Source organism: Canis lupus, chromosome 2 (genome assembly GCF_048164855.1).
Source record: "Canis lupus baileyi chromosome 2, mCanLup2.hap1, whole genome shotgun sequence".
In the NCBI taxonomy this organism is placed as follows: Eukaryota; Metazoa; Chordata; class Mammalia; order Carnivora; family Canidae; genus Canis; species Canis lupus.
This window is the reverse complement of record NC_132839.1, coordinates 12,642,176-12,660,040: the sequence shown is the minus strand read 5'-3', so window position 1 is coordinate 12,660,040 and position 17,865 is coordinate 12,642,176. Positions and strand designations below refer to the sequence as shown.

At 37.6% G+C, this 17,865-nt stretch overlaps 1 long non-coding RNA gene across 2 annotated transcripts in view; it reads left to right on the top strand.

Annotated features, from left to right (window-relative positions):
* Positions 1-17,865, top strand: part of LOC140612345 (uncharacterized) — a 218,544-nt gene that overhangs the window by 115,874 nt on the left and 84,805 nt on the right. The gene's annotated exons all lie outside the window — the stretch shown is intronic.

The following is a 17,865-nucleotide window of genomic DNA, read 5'->3' as shown; positions in this document are numbered from 1 at the left end:
AATAGAAACTGTTTTGCAAAAACGCCTTTTCACGTCATCGTACCAAAGACTTAAATTACCAAAAGACATAATTTTGGTCATGTATTCTTGCCCAATCAAAGGCAATATGCAGAGGAGGCTTGCCATTTGTAAGAGTGGTTTTAAGGGATGCTTAGTAAAGTGTGGGGAGTAGAGATTTATCAGAGATAATTCATCATCGGAGCCAGGATGGTGCTAAATAGAAAGCTTTTGTGCGTGAGTGTTCCTATGAGAATTTCTTTTGAATGTGTGTTAAGCAATCGCTGCGCAATAAAACAGAGAGTGGACCATAGGAAGCTGTTTCCCGTACGTTGAATCCAGAGATACCAATGTAGGGATTATACACTGGAGCAGGATTTAGCAGAATGGAGCTTGGAGCTGTGTTTGTTATTGCCTCTCCGTTTTCCAATAGATTGCATGTGACTGTGATAAAGAAACAGTCTATGATAGCTAAACAAAGGGGTAGTCATTTCATTTTATGTTTGAACTTCCACTCTTCTGTACAAATCAAACAAAGTGGTATCCAGCTGCTTACTTACTCCAACCATAAAGCACTGTTTTATCATATACTTCTATGCGTATCTATAAATATATTATATAAACCATTGTAATATGAGAAAGTTGAGGTTTCACCTGCATCAGAATCAGGAAATACAGGGTTGGGGTTGCCAAAGCAGTTTAAACTTGGACCCCCCCTCCTCACTATCAGCAGTATAATAAGGTCTTTCATTTCATGAACTCAGAGTTTGTTACCTTTTGTATTACAGTATGAGCATCTGGTTAGGGGTGATAGGATGGAAAACCTGGGGAGCACCGTTCCTGCCTAGGATGGTAGCGTGTTCCAGTTTATCATTTTACACTGGACAGTCCCCAGGTGGTGCAAGCCTGAGATAGCCTTGAGGGTCCTTCCAGCGAACGCACCTCCCTCAGTCCCCGTAGCATAAAATGTGTCACACAGCCTCTGAGTTTAAGCAAATCACTGGACCCGGAGAAAGGCCTTTGAACATTGGTGAGTCTCTTGTAGGAAACATTATGGTATGGTATCGGATCACATAAGAAAGCACTCAGAAAAAAAAAAAAAAAAAAAAAAAAAAAACTTGGAAAATATTAAAATATATATATGAGAAGAAAAAAAATGTTTTACATTTTGCTGAATGTCCTTCCTGCCCTTCTGGTTGCTTCTATTTTCCACAATAGACATACTATTCAAGCAGCTTATAGGCCACATCTTTCTATTGTTAATATTTTATGACATTTTTTTTTCTCCCAGAATAAATATTTTTTTTTACAACATGGTTGTTTAAAGTGACATATTTCATCGTATGGATGTAAAAATATTTAACTACTCCTCTATTTTTGGACTTTTTAAAATATGTGCTGTTATAAATAAGTCTACATTGAACCAACTTTCTGTTTTTTAGGAAAGCTTTTTAGAAATAGATTTTTGGTTGCGTGGCAAGCCATTTTTTTTGTATTGAAGTACATTTGACATATAATGTTATAGTAGTTTCAGGTGTACAACATAGTGATTCAACAATTCTATACATTACACAGTGCTCAGCGCAATGAGTGTAGCTACCATCTGTCACCCTACAAAGTTATTGACCTACAATATTATTGACTATAGTCTCTATTTATTTTATGACTAGAAGTTTGTACCTCTTAATCCCCCTCACCTCTTTGCCCATCCCCCCCAATCTCCCTTCCCTATAGCAACCACCAGTTTGTTCTCTGTAAATAGGAATTTATTTTTGGTTTTTGTTTTCATTTTTTAGATTTCACGTATAAATGAAATCATATGGTATTTGTCTTTCTTTCTCTGATTTATTTCGCTTGACATAATACCCTCTAGGTCCATCCATGTTGTCACAAATGGCTAGATTTCATTCTTTTATAAGGCTGAGGAAAATTCCATTTGTGTGGGTGTGGGGGGGGTGGATACATACAACATGCGTGTGTATGTGCATATGTATATACACATATATGTGCCACATCTTCTTTATCCATTTATCTATCAGTAGACATTTAGATTGCTTCCATACCTTGGCTACTGAAAATAATATTGCAATAAACATGCGATGGTACGAGGGGGTGCATATATCTTTTTGAATTAGTGTTGTCCTTTTCTCTGGGTAAATACCCAGAAGTGAAATTGCTAGATCATACAATAATTCTATTTTTAATTTCTTGAGGAACCACCATGCTGTTTTCCATTGTGGCTGCACCAGTTTACATTCCCACCAACAGTGCAGCAACAGTTCTTTTTCCTCCACATTCTCACCAACACTTGTTATTTCTTGCGGTTTGAATACCAGCCATCTGACTGGTTTGAGGTGGTATCTCACTGTGGTTTTGATGTGCATTTCCCTAATGAGTGATGTTGAGCATCTTTTCACATGTCTGTTGGCCATTGGGATGTCTTTTTTAGAAAATGGTCTATCCAGGTCCTCTACTCATTTTTAATCAAATTACTTGGGATTTTTCTAGTGTTGAGTTCTATGAATTCTTTATACATTTTGGATATTAGCCTCTTTTAAAATATAATCATTTGCCAATACTTTCTCCCATTCAATAGGTCACCTTTATGTTTTGTCGATGGCTTCCTTCACTGCAAAACCTTCTTGGTTCGATGTAGTCCTGATAGTTTATTTTTGCTTTTGTTTCTCTTGCCCGAGAAGTCAGATACAGGAAATGTTGGTAAGGCTAATGTCCAAGTGATTACTTTGGAACAAGACAATTTTAAAGGTGAAAGCTATTGTCATATTGCCTTTCAGAAAATCTATCCTGTACCAATTTATATATCTAGCTCAATATTTCTCTGAGCATAACTATTTATGAAAACTTCAATGCTCATATTTTACCAAGAAACCTTTTTCAAATTGAACAGTTATGTCTAGTCCCACATTATAAACAAAATTATAAAAACCTAGGGTTTTATTCTTAGACTGAATGAGGGCAACCTGGAAGCTGCAATTTAAGAGTGTACCTCTCTCAGCCATGCTGATATGATTTTACTCTCTGCCTTAATATCCCGACTTTTAGATGCTCTTAAAAGTCCTCTTGAATTTGTAAAGGTTTCATTGCTGCTCTAAGTGTCATTTCCTACGCTTCTCATTTCCTACACTGAAGTCTGCATATGATGGAGATGTCTCTCTTCCTTAAGCTATCTAAACTAGTAGCACGGAGCCAAATTATACAGTTTGGCAAAACTACCAATGCTCAGTTGGCATTCATCGTACACACAGGGAAGTGAAGCAGACAGGTGAGTTTTGGCTCTGGTCATGGGGTGTGCCTTCTGTGCCCTGCATGATGTACAGCAGTCTCCCTAAATGGTGTGGGGTAGCTGTGGTCTTAATGATGGCCTCTCTCTCTCATTCTCTTTTCCACTCCCTTTCTCCCTCCCTTCCTTCTTCTCTCTCCCTAGCCCTTTCTTTCTTCTTCTCTTCTATGATGAAAGAGTCAAAAGAAGGAATGCAGTCAGTGAGAAAACATCCAGTGAAGGTAGATGACAAGCAGCTGTTGCCTGGTACCCAGAAATCAGGCCCAGCCTTGTTTTGCATGTGAGTTTGGATGGATCACAGCCTTTGGCATAATCATTTGAGGATAGTATTTCTTTATTTGAACTTTTGAATCTCTCAGTAAGTGAACAGTAGAAGGGAAACTTGGTCACAAGATGTTGCAGAAAGCCTGAGTGTGTGTGTGTGTGTGTGTTCACTGGCACTTGCCTGCCTCTACTCATATTTGTGGGGTTTGCTTAAACCAATCAAACATGCAGTTAACTGGTATCTCAATGGTCAAGAAAATAGAAAAGAGAAAATACAGTGCAATATTTGAAATATTGTATGACCATGATCTAATTATCCTTTTTACTGAGTGTAACTGAGATACAGATTTATAAAAACTAAATCTTCTGATTTTTAAGCGAATGATCCGTATTTCTGCTTGAGTGCTTCCTTCGGCATCCCTATACATTTCGTTTTGAGAAATAGCATTTATTTCCCTTTGTCTTACATTTCAGCCACATTCCCACATCCTTTCCTTTTTATTAACTGTGGATGGATTCCAACCCATTCACCCCAGTAAAGGAGACAGATTTTTCAAGCTTGTAGCAACTGTTTATCTAATTGCATTTTAATGGGCTGCACATTGTCCTTGGGTATTTTTGCTGCAGCACCATTTTAACCCTTACAGCGAGTGGGTCTTGATTTGGTGTGCTGTTGTCATTTATTAAGCCCAAAGGTCTGTATACACACACAGACACATTCTACATACAAAACCATGGGAAAGTTAAGGAGAGCTCCTGTTGAAAGGAAAGGCTGTGTTTAGACAGGGAATATCCTGACTTGAGAAAGCCAAAGTATTCAAAAGCCAGCAGTTTTCTCAGGCTCCATCTCTCTTCATGAAAATTCAGTCTCAGGAAAACGCATGCACACACATGACACACTCACTCACACCTGCACCTGGGAATCCTAGGCACTCCATAGCCTGAAGCATCACTCCCCAGTGTAGGAAATGAGAAGGGCTCCCCTAAGAACCCCACATACTCACACCCTGTTTCAGTTTCGGTGGTGGTGGCCGGTTTGTATTGGACTCCAGGTGCAGAGAGTAGATTTAATCACCAAGAGTCTGGATGAGGCCCTTGGTATGTATGTATTTATTCCCTTTTGGCCCCGTTTTCTCTCCCCTACAAAGATAGCCATTCTGGTGTGCTTGAGATATACCTTTCATTAGGAAGGGTGCTCTGCAAGACATTTGGTGTGTGCCATCATTCTGTTAAATTTTAAGAGACAAAACATCCACCGTTTCTTTCATCTTTTAAATGTTTCAAAGTGCATCTTTGTAAAAAAATAAAAAATAAAAAAGCCTCTTCATCCAATACTAGTACTGTTAGAAATGAATTAGTGCCCCTGAGTGATTTCTCTTTCTAGTCCTGGTCCACCTGCTACTCTCCTAGAACAAGTCCCACAGATCTTCCTCCTGCTTCTCTTCCAGCACATTACCAAAATACAACCAAAATTATACTCATTATCTGTAGGAATATTAATGCATGGATAGAATCAGGAAGTTTCAAACAGATTTTTCTTAATAAGTCATATTTGTCCTGCCTTTTTTATTTTTGTGTCCTTCCATAGCCTTCCCCTGCACACTGTGGTTTGTGGAAAGAATACAGACTATGGCTTATGTGGAATCTGTGCTAAGTGCTTGGGAGAACAAAGAAAAATGTTTCCTCTCCAATCACTGCATTCTTTTTACCATATTAAGAATTCAGGGAAACACATATTAGAATATAATCAGAGCAGTTTTTAATTAAGAACCAAATTTTCTAGATCTTATTTTTTTAACCTTAGCATTGAGGTGGTCAAACAAAGCTTCACTCTAGGCCTCTTCCCTTCTTGCCACAAATCCATTATTTGCAGATCTAACCCTAATATACAGATGAGGGAATTGAGACTTCAAGACTGCTTACTCATGGCCATACACATTTTCAGGACTGGAATCTTTTTTTTTTTTTTTTAACCCTAAAGTCCATGCACTAAAATGAGCCTCTCCAGTAGTTCATGGCTATGGTCAAAACTTGGTGTGACATTATAGGTGTCCCTGCCTTACTCTGTAATCTTCCTTATTTGGTTATTCTTGTCCCAAACCATGTGCCATGTGTTGTGCTGAGCATTGGAGGTAGAGAGCTTGAGCATTGGAGGTGGAGGGATTGGCTGACATTGAGTCTTCTCTAGTGTGCTCAAGGTCTAAGCAAAACCAGCGGTGCTCACCTGTCTAAGCCCAGACCTTCTTACTTGAGCCTAGTTCGGTAAGGTGCACACCAAGGGCATCCTCAAAAGAGCAGAGTGTGATAAGGAAGCCTAAAGAACAACGAACACACAACTGAATCCCCTTGTGGTTTCTTGCAATGCCAACTGCTTTTTCTGCAAAATGAGTCTCCCGTTCTTGACTGCAAACTTGCCCCTGACTGGTTTCTCACATATTGGACTCAATATTGGACTCAGTATGTGAGATACTAGTACACATTTATTATCCTGATTACCCAAAATGGTGATTTGGATGTTAGCATCCAGTTCCTAATTTTATAGACATAAAAAACAGAATATTGGAGTCTACTTCTGATCAAAAGAGGAAGATTTCCTAAGATCCGTGTAATAATCTGCTTGTGCAACTCTTCAAGAAGCTGTTCACTGAAGCCCATAAAGCAACAGATCAAAGTTAGGAAAGTGCCATTTTGAAAGTCATTTCTTAGAATTTTGTGCAGGTAATGCAGAACTTACTTCCCGTGAAGCCGTAGTTCGGATTCCTAGCCTGTCTGATGCTACTGATCAGATCATCAAATACTATAAGCAGCATCCTAACACAATAGACACGATATGGAAACAAATATGGGTCAAGAGGCTCACACAGGTCACCTCCAGGTCACTCATCCACATGAGCAGCATTTTATGATTTGGTTCAGTGCTGCCCTGAGGTATACATTAACTTTAACGAAAGCGAATTGCTGAAAATTTCCTCAGAAATGAGTCCAAGCAATTTCCCTTCTTTCTTCATTTATAATGTGTTGACATTAATTAGTACCTAATTCCTGGAGTGTGTTCAGGCTTCAGTGACAGACAGAAAGGAACGATTTCTGAGCAGATTAGGCACACAGCCTCCTGGCCCAGTTCCAGGGGAGAGAGGTACGCCTGCCTGCTCTCAGGGGCAGGTCCTCATCAGCCTGGCCCACATTCCTCATTAGGACCCGAAGATCTTAAATAGAGTGGAGAAAATGGTCCTACTTAATAGTAATAGTCACTTTTCCTTAAGAAACTCAAGATACTCTGAGTTATTGGCTAGGATCTATGAAGAGAAAAAAGGTACGGTCATTTAATGACCATGCATGGTGACTGAGCAAGCCCATGTTATAAGTGGGTCTGATTCCAGCACCTTCTGGCTTTCTGTGATTTTAAATTTATGTATTTCTTCATGCATCCCTGGTCCCACATCTGCGCAAGTAGCTTCTATGTTTTGGTGAAAATGAGTGTTCTAAAGGATACCTATATAACATCAGTTGAGCTATTTTTAGATTAAAGCATGGGGACACTGGAAGAGTAATACAGGGTATTTCGTGTTTATTATGTCTTCATCTAATAAGGGAAGTCCTCTGTTTGGTCAGAGAGCTGTGATGTCCCTGTGCCATTATAGAACCTCACTGGAAAATAAAAGGATACCGTTTGCCCTCATTCTGGTGTGTTAAGATCTTCATCTACAAACTGTATTTGATTATTAAAAAGATAGAGAATGAACACATTAATAAACAGTGAACATCAGGGAAGACAATCAAAATTGTGCTTTGGAAAAGCGAATGTGAGTACTACACAAATCCTAATAAATGATACAACAGTGAGTAGCCTGGAGGAGCGGAAAGATACCCAGCAACATAGATAGAAGCAGAGTGAAATAGAGAAAAACTGATTGAGATTCATAACCTAGACCCACTTAAGAAAATAAAAAGACAAGTATACAAAACAACACACATTTGACAAGAGCACATACAGATACATAGCAAACACATAAGGTTATTTTTTGGAGGAAAGAGAGAAATACACATGGCAAAGGGTGACAAGATAAGGAAATGAGGGGGCTTCCCCAAAAATACTAATTATAATGAGCTATGAGATATGGGATGTGATTAGCTCAACTCCACACTGAATTTGAAAAATGTGTGTACACACGTGCGTGTATATGTGTGTCCCACTAATGTCCTAAGCAATATAGAGAGCTTAGAATTCTTAGTTCCCAGTTTTAATCCCCTGCTGTGCTTTATGAAGATATGAGGCCTGTGAACCAGCACATCACAGACGATCTCCTTGCTGTGTATGTTCAGGACTATCACTGTTCATATGGTATATTTTAAATACACAAAGCCATTATATCGTGACACTACAGCGACATTTGTAGGAGAGAAGACTATGGTTCTACTGTACATGTTGTCTTCTCAGATGTGATCCAGGGAAAGCACAGCTTTCATGCAGTAACAGGAAGAAGCAAGTCTTTGAGTACAGATGATTTTCTTGCATTTCTTTGAGCTCTTTTAATTTGTTATCATCTGTTAGAGAAGTATCAGCTAAACTTGACCAACATTCAGGCAAAAGTAAAATTACCTAGTACAGTCCATTCGTTTCCCAACCAGGAAACACAGTCACAAATCAGAATACACACACACACACACACACGCACGCACTGTTATTTGCAACAGGATAGTAACTGAACATATGTTCACTTGTTATCTTACCTTAGCCCATGCTTCAGAGTGTGAGTGCCCATATTCACCCACAGTCTTTAAGAATAGTCTAACATTATGAATAACCTCCCCAGAGAAGGTCGAAATAGTGATACTATTAAAGCAAGTCTTCACAGCAATTGTAAAAATAGAATCCTCCTGCAAATTAATTTTTAAAGCATTTAATTTTTAAAGCATTTAATATTTTAAGTACTGGCTTTTTGTTGTCTTTTTATTTTCCATGATTTACATGAAAGATTTAATACTTTAGAAGGTTTCAGGTTTTATGGACCAAAACAATGCATATGAATACACACCCATGGAGACCTCCAGCCTGAAATTTCCTTTCAGAGAAAAGTCTGAATGTTGAAAATGTAGCAGATCTAGCTTCTAAATTGTTGAGTTTTTCAAGGGGATGGGTAATCTATTATAATGGAACATGAGCTTCACTTGAAAAGTACACACTATGGTTCTCTTTTTATGATATCATTTACTCCTAGTTTTGTTATTTTGTGATCACACTGTGAAAATATCACGGAAATAAGTGACAAGAGAGTTCAGTAGCCAGTTAGTTAAGGTTGTAAAGTAGATTGGCCATTATATTTTTAATACAACATGAAAAGGAGGTTATTATCAATCATTGTCAAAGAAATGTAGGCTGTACTTTATGTAATTAAAGTAATTTCTAATTACATGGGATTGGAATTGCTTTCTCCATAGTTCGTTTCAAATGGAATGAGTCAAAGAAAAAGAGCGGAATGAGTCTGAGTCCGCTCTTTTTAAATATATATATATCTTTAGATTTGTGCCTTTTTCCTGAACAAGATATATGACACAGCTAGGATGCTGTGTGGATCAACCTAGTCACACGCACAGTGAAAGAAAGCCCCAGCATTACCTCTTCCCGAAGTTGGAAGTTATTTTAGGGTGAATGAATAGGATTCTGGGCCTTTCTCTTTCTCCTAATGTAACTTGGTATACACAGATTCTTTTCATTTAAATCACTGATTCATCCCTTGAAATCTTTATTTATAAAGGAATCTTAATTATACAGTTAATCAAAAAATATTTATTAAGCACTTACAATAGATCAACCATTGTTCTAGCCTCCAGAGGTGTGTTTCTCCAAGAGTGGTCTCACATCATCTGCAACTGAGTTACTGGAAGTGCTGCAGATAAAGTGATAACCACTCCCCATCCCACACCAACTAAATCAGATCTTGAAGGGTGGGATCCAGGATATTAAATTGTTAAAAGAACTAAAAATTACTTTGAAAATCCTGATAAGAAAATTTAGTCCCTGTCAACAAGGCCTCATGAAAAGCTGGGAATGCAGATAGGAAAGAGCAGATCCAGACTTATAGTCCATAAAATCTGAGCAATGATTTGAGTCATTTCTGCGTGAAACCATTTAACTGACAGTACTCTACTATCTATCTCATCTTCTTCTGACATGGCAAACTTGAAATCCCATGTTGAGTTGGCAGTATCACGAAATGTTAGCATCTCTGCAATGAGTAGAACTTTCTTGCCAATCCACACTGGCCATGTACCATGAGCAAAATGGTACACCTTTGTTGCTTTAAGCCCCTGAGATTTGGGGGATTATTTGTTACTGCAGCATAACCAATTTATCCTGACTGAGGTAGGTGATACATCTTCCATCATTTCTCCTAAAGGGAGTGTTGATATCACACATCCTTTACTTCAAAAACCATATTAAAAGTTTTCCATGTACTGACTCTCCCCCTGCTCATGCTCTCTCTCTGTCTCTAATAAATAGAATCTTTTAAAAAAAAGTTTTCCATGCTATAATCTGCAGATAGAACTTGCCAAACAGAGGTAACAGCAAGAGCAAAGATCCTAAGATCACAATGAAATTGCCTTGTTTGTGGAATGGAAAAGAAAGAACTAAGATAACAAAATATGGGAGCGTAGGCAAAAGTGATGGTGGAGAGAGGACAGAAATAGGAACAGAGAATTTGTTAGGAATCAGATTACAGAGGATCTGTGAACCATGATAGACATTTAGATTTTATTCTTTGTGCCAGGGATGCCATTGGGAAGTTTTAAGCAAGAAACTATATGGTATGAATTACATTTCCAAAATAATCACTCTTACTACCTGGGGAACGGTGTAGTGGAGCACAAACCATCAAACAGAGAGAAAAAATTAATTTCCCCTTGAATACCTTTGTGTTTATTTTCCATCTTTGGTCCATTTCATTTCTGTGCCCAATGCAGTTCATCAAATTTAATCTAGGTTTTTTTTAAATATGATTTCTCCAAAATTGACATTAAAAAAAAAGGCTTGTCTTTGTGGTGGAATCCCAGCAATAATTCTTGCTTCATTTAACAAACATTTGTAGGGCGTTTTTATGTGACAGACACCGTGGTGCAAAGATAATTGGGACGACATATCAAGACCCTGTGGGGAATCTCTGCAGGGTGCTCAGCCCTTACTTCATAAGACCATTTCATCTTCTTTCCAGTGAATCCTTTGTTTGTCTTCAACTACCATCAATCTTCTTTGTTTACAGACTTAGCTGTAAATTCCTCAACTTTCTTGGTTCCTGTCCCTCCACTCCCTCCACCCCATATATAACACCGTTGACCTGACCTTGACTTCAAAGACATATCCCATTTGAACTGTGACAGAGACTTGGCTCTATAGGACTTGGGCCTTTTTTGGTCACTATCCATGAGGTATGGGGCGGGGGGCAGTGCAGGGGTATGAGAATCATAGGAAACAATCAGATCCTCATGTCAGATTGAAATCTTCCCTGAGCTCTGCTGTGCTGTGACGTCAGAGGAGGAAAAATACAGTTTCTACTTCTTGTCCCATTGCAGCCAGTCACCTCACCAGCCTGATTCGCCCCTTTATGGGGGATGCTAGTTAGAAGCCTAAGTGCAACCTTATCCTTCAGCTTCCATAAAACCAGCATTGCCCCCCAGATAGCTTGGGATGGGGAGCATACTGCCATTCACAGCCTATCAAAACCAGTTTGGAAAGCCATCTCCTTCATTCACTATTTAAATATTATTTAAATGTTAAATATATACAGGCAGTCCTTGGTCTGCACAGTTCCAATATGCACCATTCAGTTGCCACGGTTTAGTTCAATTACTCTGATCTCTGACAACCTGGTCCACATTTCTATTGCTTGGTCCACAGCACATTAACTGTGAATAATTGTAAAAGTAAAAATTTTGCTGCTAGTATTTTAGTCCATAAATCACTACGTGAATAGCAGAAGCATATCCTGGTCAGTGGCCAATCATGTCATTTCTTTCAAGGCTCATCAGTGATTGGTCACTGCCTGTGTTACTCAATTCACCCTTTGTCTCCCAGCAATAAATCCCCGTGAAATTTTACAAAAATGGATCATTGAGAGATGGAATTGGCCAACAAAGATCAAAGTAGAGTGAAGAATGAAAAGTAATAATGTTGTACATGCAACTTGATTCTAACATTCATGGAATTTAGGAGAAATAGCTGATGGTGGTAATCTTGATACCATCACTCTTGGAGACACTCAAGATGTGCAGTTAGAGGAGTTTAGGGAAGGCCGACTTATGGATGGATGTCAAGGAGGAAAATAGTTGTGGCAAACAGGAGGCAGGTGTCCCAGAGGAAATGCCTGATGTTGGCAAAACACTTCACGTCAGAGGCACTCTCAGAGGCACTCTCAGAGATACTGCAGGACATTGAAAGAACCAAGGATTAAATGTCAGAAGCTCATCAAAATTTGCCAAGGCATAGAAAAGAGGCATTGAATACATCATAACTTTCTTACAAGAATAAGGCAATCACTGTTCAAGCAACTTTTGAACAGTTTTTCACAAAGAAATAAAACATTGAATTCTCAATATTTGTACTGTTTTACATTACAATGTACTAAAGAAACATTAGTTTTGCTATTTTTTTCACTTCACTCTACAGTCCTTTTATAACTGATAGAGAATTTCCAATGTTTGATAGACATTTTTAAAGGTCATGAAACAACCTTATATTTTCTCATTCACTGTGAGTCTTACTTTGCACAGTTTGAGTCTGCATGGTTGCTTTCACAGTCCTGCATTCCTGTGCAAAGTGAGAATTGTCTGTACAGAGAAACTCAGCGTGCATTCATATTCTCTCTTCTCTCTATTCCGTGAAGCTTGTAGCTTCTGTTTTTTTATGCATTTTGTCTTAGGAACTTGTTTTTATTCTCTTTTGTTGTTCTCTAATGCTGGTAAGTGATTTCAAATACAGTAATTTTATTACCATGCTACAATAGGTTGGATATGCTACTCCCTCAATTCCTTGCAAAATTTTCTCTTTTAGCCAAAAGCTGTTTAATGGTCATTATCTAGTGGCTGTGAGATTGGAAACTAACTCTCAAAAATTAGGAAATTAAGGAAATAGCGTTTCATTTCTGTGGCGGATTGTTTACATCCATTTAAAAGAATCATGAAGAAAAACACTAAAATGATGTAAAGAATTTTAGGAATATCTCACAAAGTGGGAAAAAGCAGGTGACAAAATACTTTCCAGTGTGATTCCATTTTTTTGCAAAATACGCATCTCTATGTGTACATGGGTATATATGCACATATGTGTGCATATATGTACATAAATAATCACGATGAAGAATGTAATCAAAATGTCAAAGGTAGTTATCATTGAGTGGGAGGATTATGAGAAATTGTTCTTCCTGTTCTCTGTGTTTTCTGATTTGTTTACAATGGAGATATCACACTTCTGTGGGTAGGTCAAAACTTCTGCTCTTACCTCTACATTTTCTTAATATTATAGGAATAAAAAAGAGCAGTGAAGCAGACGTTAAATTGTGTTAATTCTCTCCACCTTTCTAGCCTGCTTCCTTCCTGTCACAGACTCAGAATATTCCCTAATGAATCAGGCAGCCCGGATGGTATTGACTCTGTAGAAGTATATATATCTAGAAAGATCAACTTTTCCAGTATCAGAGGTGAAGCACAGAGGAGTTTAAAAACATTCCAGGAGTCTCATGATTCGAAAGCTCAAATTACCTCGCCTCTAACTTTTAATGTGCCCAGTCCCAGCATTGCCACACCCAGGCATGGCTGATGGATTGAAGAAACCATCTGTGCAGCATAGACAGCATTGCCTGGGTCTGATTAGTTGAAAATAGTTGACAAAATCCAAATGGTTAAATAAATCAGGACAATAGTAACCAAGGCACAGATGTTTACGATCTTCCTGCACAGTCATATAAACATAATCTGTCAGAAAAGCAATGCCTGCTGAACTGCTTTCTCACATTCACACACTCAAACAAATTTTTGAACTATTTATTGAGCATTTACTATGCACCAACCAAGTCTTATGCTTAACACTTAACGTTCATTTTCACATTTAACCCTCACAAGAACTCTGTAAACAGAATACTATTATTTTCACTTTATAGATTTTATAGGAAACTACAGCTCAGAATATTGGGTAACTCATCCAGGGTCAGACACCAAACACGTAATAATAACCACTTAATGAACAAGAATAAAGGGTTTTATTTCAGGCTCAGGTCTATTTATTTAGAACTATATTTGGCTTTTAACAAAACCTTTTCTCTGTAAACAACCAACAAAACATCACAGGAAAACTGGTTGTAAAATAAACAAGCGACTATGTGTAAAAATGTTTCCTAGGAAAACTCACATATATACGTGTATTTCATTAACTTCTTACATAACTGCTTATAAGAAGGACACAGATTTTATTTAAAGCATAAAAATTTTAGCACTGTTTTTAAAAGCGGCTTTGGATAAAATTTAACAAAAATGTAATGAAAAACACTATGGGGAAATTAGAAGAACTTTTTTGTATTGCTAAATAAGGAAAATTGTTTTGGATGGGCCAAAAATACTATTTTAATTAGAAATCACATGACAACAACAAATTTAACAACAACAACAACAACAAAAAGTTCCTTTTAAATACTTTGGTGTATCTTCTGCCCTCTCAAATAGACAAAACTCTGTCTTGTTGACGATTCTTACGGAAGACATCACTCCTAAGCAACCATAACTGCCATTCTTGCTCTGATTGGCGCTTCTCACTGCAGAAGCTCAAAGCCCTTTTTATTCCACCTTGGCCTTCCATCTCTGACCTTTCAAGTCTTCCTGAAATCAAATTGCCAAATCCTGTTTTCTCCTCGCAGAGCATCTCCTAATCCTCCTAATGTAATTTAGACTGACAGGACTGAGCTACAATGTTCAATAATATATCTGCAGATGACACGAAGGGTGGCCCGAGGGGTACTCCAAGCAAGTCTCCAATTGGACAAACCAGACTAGAAAAGGCCTGTGCCTGTCCCCATCCCTGGGTGTGGGTGCCACAATTGCTACCCATTTGTAACTGTGGCTTGTTCCTGGCCTCCAGGGCTGGGAGCTCAGGCTTCTGACTATATGGAGACAGATTATTTTTTTAATAATAATGTCTTTATTTATATAGTGCTTATTATGTGCCAGGCACCTTGCCAAGTGATGTGATATGTCTTTATAGGACTTATCTAATTAGATTCTATATCTTTCTGCTTTCTGCATTGAGGGAGATTAGCGGGCTTATTCAGGGACCAAAATCGTGATTAAGAACAAAAACAGTACTTAGTTTGCATCTCTCCCTTATTCTTTTACTAGTAAATTTCTATTGATCACCTACCATGTGTTAGGAATTGCATTGAGTGTAGATCTCACCTTTATAGAATAACAATTTCTTGGGAGCAGAAACATACAAATAAACAGTACGATGTAAATATGTTAAGAATTACATATATAATTCATATTCTACCAAATTCACCTTTTAAAAATATACAACTGCATGATGTGGAAAGTTTATTTACAATGTACAACCAACTGATTCTAGAACATTTTCTTCATCCCCCAAAGGAAACCCTTTACCTATTACCAGGCATTTCCCATCCCCCTGTCCCCAGAAGCCACTAAATCTATTTGCTGTCTCTATGGATTTGCCTATTATGGACATTTCAAATGAATGGAACCATATCAAAAGAGAGAAAGAGAGAGAGAGAGAAATACATAGAAAGCAATCATATTTAAGAAATGGAAGTTGCCTAAGTAAATTAGTTAAAAAGATTTTTTACCTTCTCTAGCCTTCTTCATCACTAGAGTCCCATAATGGGGTGGCCTACAAAAGAATTTTTATCACCTTGTGTCAGGCTCCTTGCTATAGAGCCATCTAAAAAGATTTGAATCACAAATATGTGTAATGACTCTCACGTTTAGAACAGTATTAAACACACTACTCCTAGGCTCTTTCATTGTCCAAGGTTACTGCCACTCACACAGATAAATTATGTTTTTAAAGAGTATTTATGAATGTGTATAAATGATCAATACATAGGAAACAAGGAAAAAATTATATGAATTATGATCCCACATTAAAACAAACAAACAAAAAGCCCACAGATAAACACATATATGCAAAGAAAATGTGATGCAGTATTAAAATAATTGGAAATTTTGTTTTATTCTCTATATCATTCTATTTTGTGCATATCTATAAATTTAGCCATTTAGGAGTTTTATAATCAGAACAAGTAAATACTTTATACAAATTAAAAGCAAAAGAAGAATGAAAAGTCTGCTTGGTATAATGTGTCTCTAATTATTGTTTTATTGAGTTTACCAATGAGCCAGTTTATGATTTTAAGTAGTATGGTCATTATTTTCAAATAAATTTTTATAATCCAAAAGAAAACAAAAGCAAAAAGGTTTTCTTTAGGTAGGACTTCCTAACTCTAAACAAATTCTATTCACTATCTTGTCACCAGACATAAGTTCACACAAAATGGCCTCTCATTAATTACCTATTAGAGAGAAAATGAGAAGAAAGATGACTGGTTGCTCAGATTGATAGTTTCACATATTCCTTCTTTGGAGACTATCATTTCTTTCAAAGTTCTTCAACTTTCTTGAAGAAAAATTTAGCATCGAGACACACATGCATGTGAGCACACACACTAAGAATTTATATATTTTTTAAAAATTCCTTTAAAATATAAAAAGTGCAGGGCTGGTGATGAGAACAGGAAGTAAGTAGAAATGGGCACATGAAATCTGTGTGGAGTGCTGGGTATGTTTTGGAACTTGATTGTAGTGGTGGTTGCTTCCATAACTCTGTAAGCTGAGTAATACTCGTTATACCGTACACTTAAAACAAGTGCATTTTATACCTCCATGCAGCTTACAAAATAAAAAAATATATAATTGCGTTGGATGTAGGAAAAAATACTATAGCAGAAGAAAATGTTTGAGGAATCCTAAAACCAATTAAGGAATCAAGATTGTGATGAAAGCCATATTAGACAGGCCCAGCTACATGTTTGAGAAGTCCCAGTGCAAAATGAAAATCCAGCACCTTGTTTAAAAATCGTTAAGAATTTCAAGATGGCAACGTTAAACTTAGCAGAAGGCTCTTCTGAGTGCCAGGCCCTGTGGGACCACGTAGGTAACGTGCCCTGAGACCAGCCATGAAGATTGGAGAAAGCATAGGCTGAAACATGGAAAGTAGAAGAATTCTATGAAATTTGAAGGATGCTCCAAATGAAGAGGACACAGATCCAAACAGTGGACAGGGCTTGGTGGTGATCACCAAGAGAACTGGGGAAGATGAATTTAGCAACATGGTAGGGCAGCCCTTTTCTCCACTTCTGCTTATGGTGAATAGTTGAGAAGTAAAGAGTAGCATTTACTTCTGGACTAAAGCAATGAATGCAGGAAATGGGGTTGCAGAGGCAAAGGAAATCGCCAGATTCATGGTATTTACCGGATACAGGGCAAACTCACAAAATGAAAAGACACCCCGCCTGCCCTTCCCATCCAGGAGGCAGAAACTTATCTTCTTTCACGATAGTGAGAGGGAAGTTGCTGTAATCAGAACCTTCATTGACAAATGGGAAATCAGGAAGTTTTAAATGCCAGTGTGAAATGAACATGCAACAATCCTAGCATTTACAAAACCCAAACATAATGAAAGGAAGAAACTCTGCAAACAGAAACATGAAAATCTGTGAAAAAATGGAAACCGTTTAAAAATTAACATAATTAACATTTGCCAATAAATGTAAGAGATGATCCTGTCTAAAAAAAAATAAACAAAAGAGGTGTGTAGGGAATAAAAACATTCACAGATCTTGATTTTTTAAAACATGGACAATGGCTTACCTGTTCAGTCTATGAAAAGGATGTTTTGGTGGCTGTTTCTAATTTCAATATATTTTAATTTATCAATCTTACCCCCTTATGGTTAGTGATTTTTGCAACTGAGTTTAAGAAATCTATGATTATCCTAGGGTCAAAAATACACTCTTGTATATTATCTGGCAAATGACATCTTTCTTAGCCTTCCACAATTATAATTACAATCCACCTGGAATTGCTCTGTGTGCTGTGTAGGGTGAGAGGAGATGAGCTTGTCAAGTTCCCGCCCCCACTGTGCACAGATATTGAATATACCCAGCACCTCATTGAAAGAACAGTTCTTTCCCCACTGCTCTGCTGTGCTGACTGTGTCACATAACATCTGTGTGCGAATCTTTCTG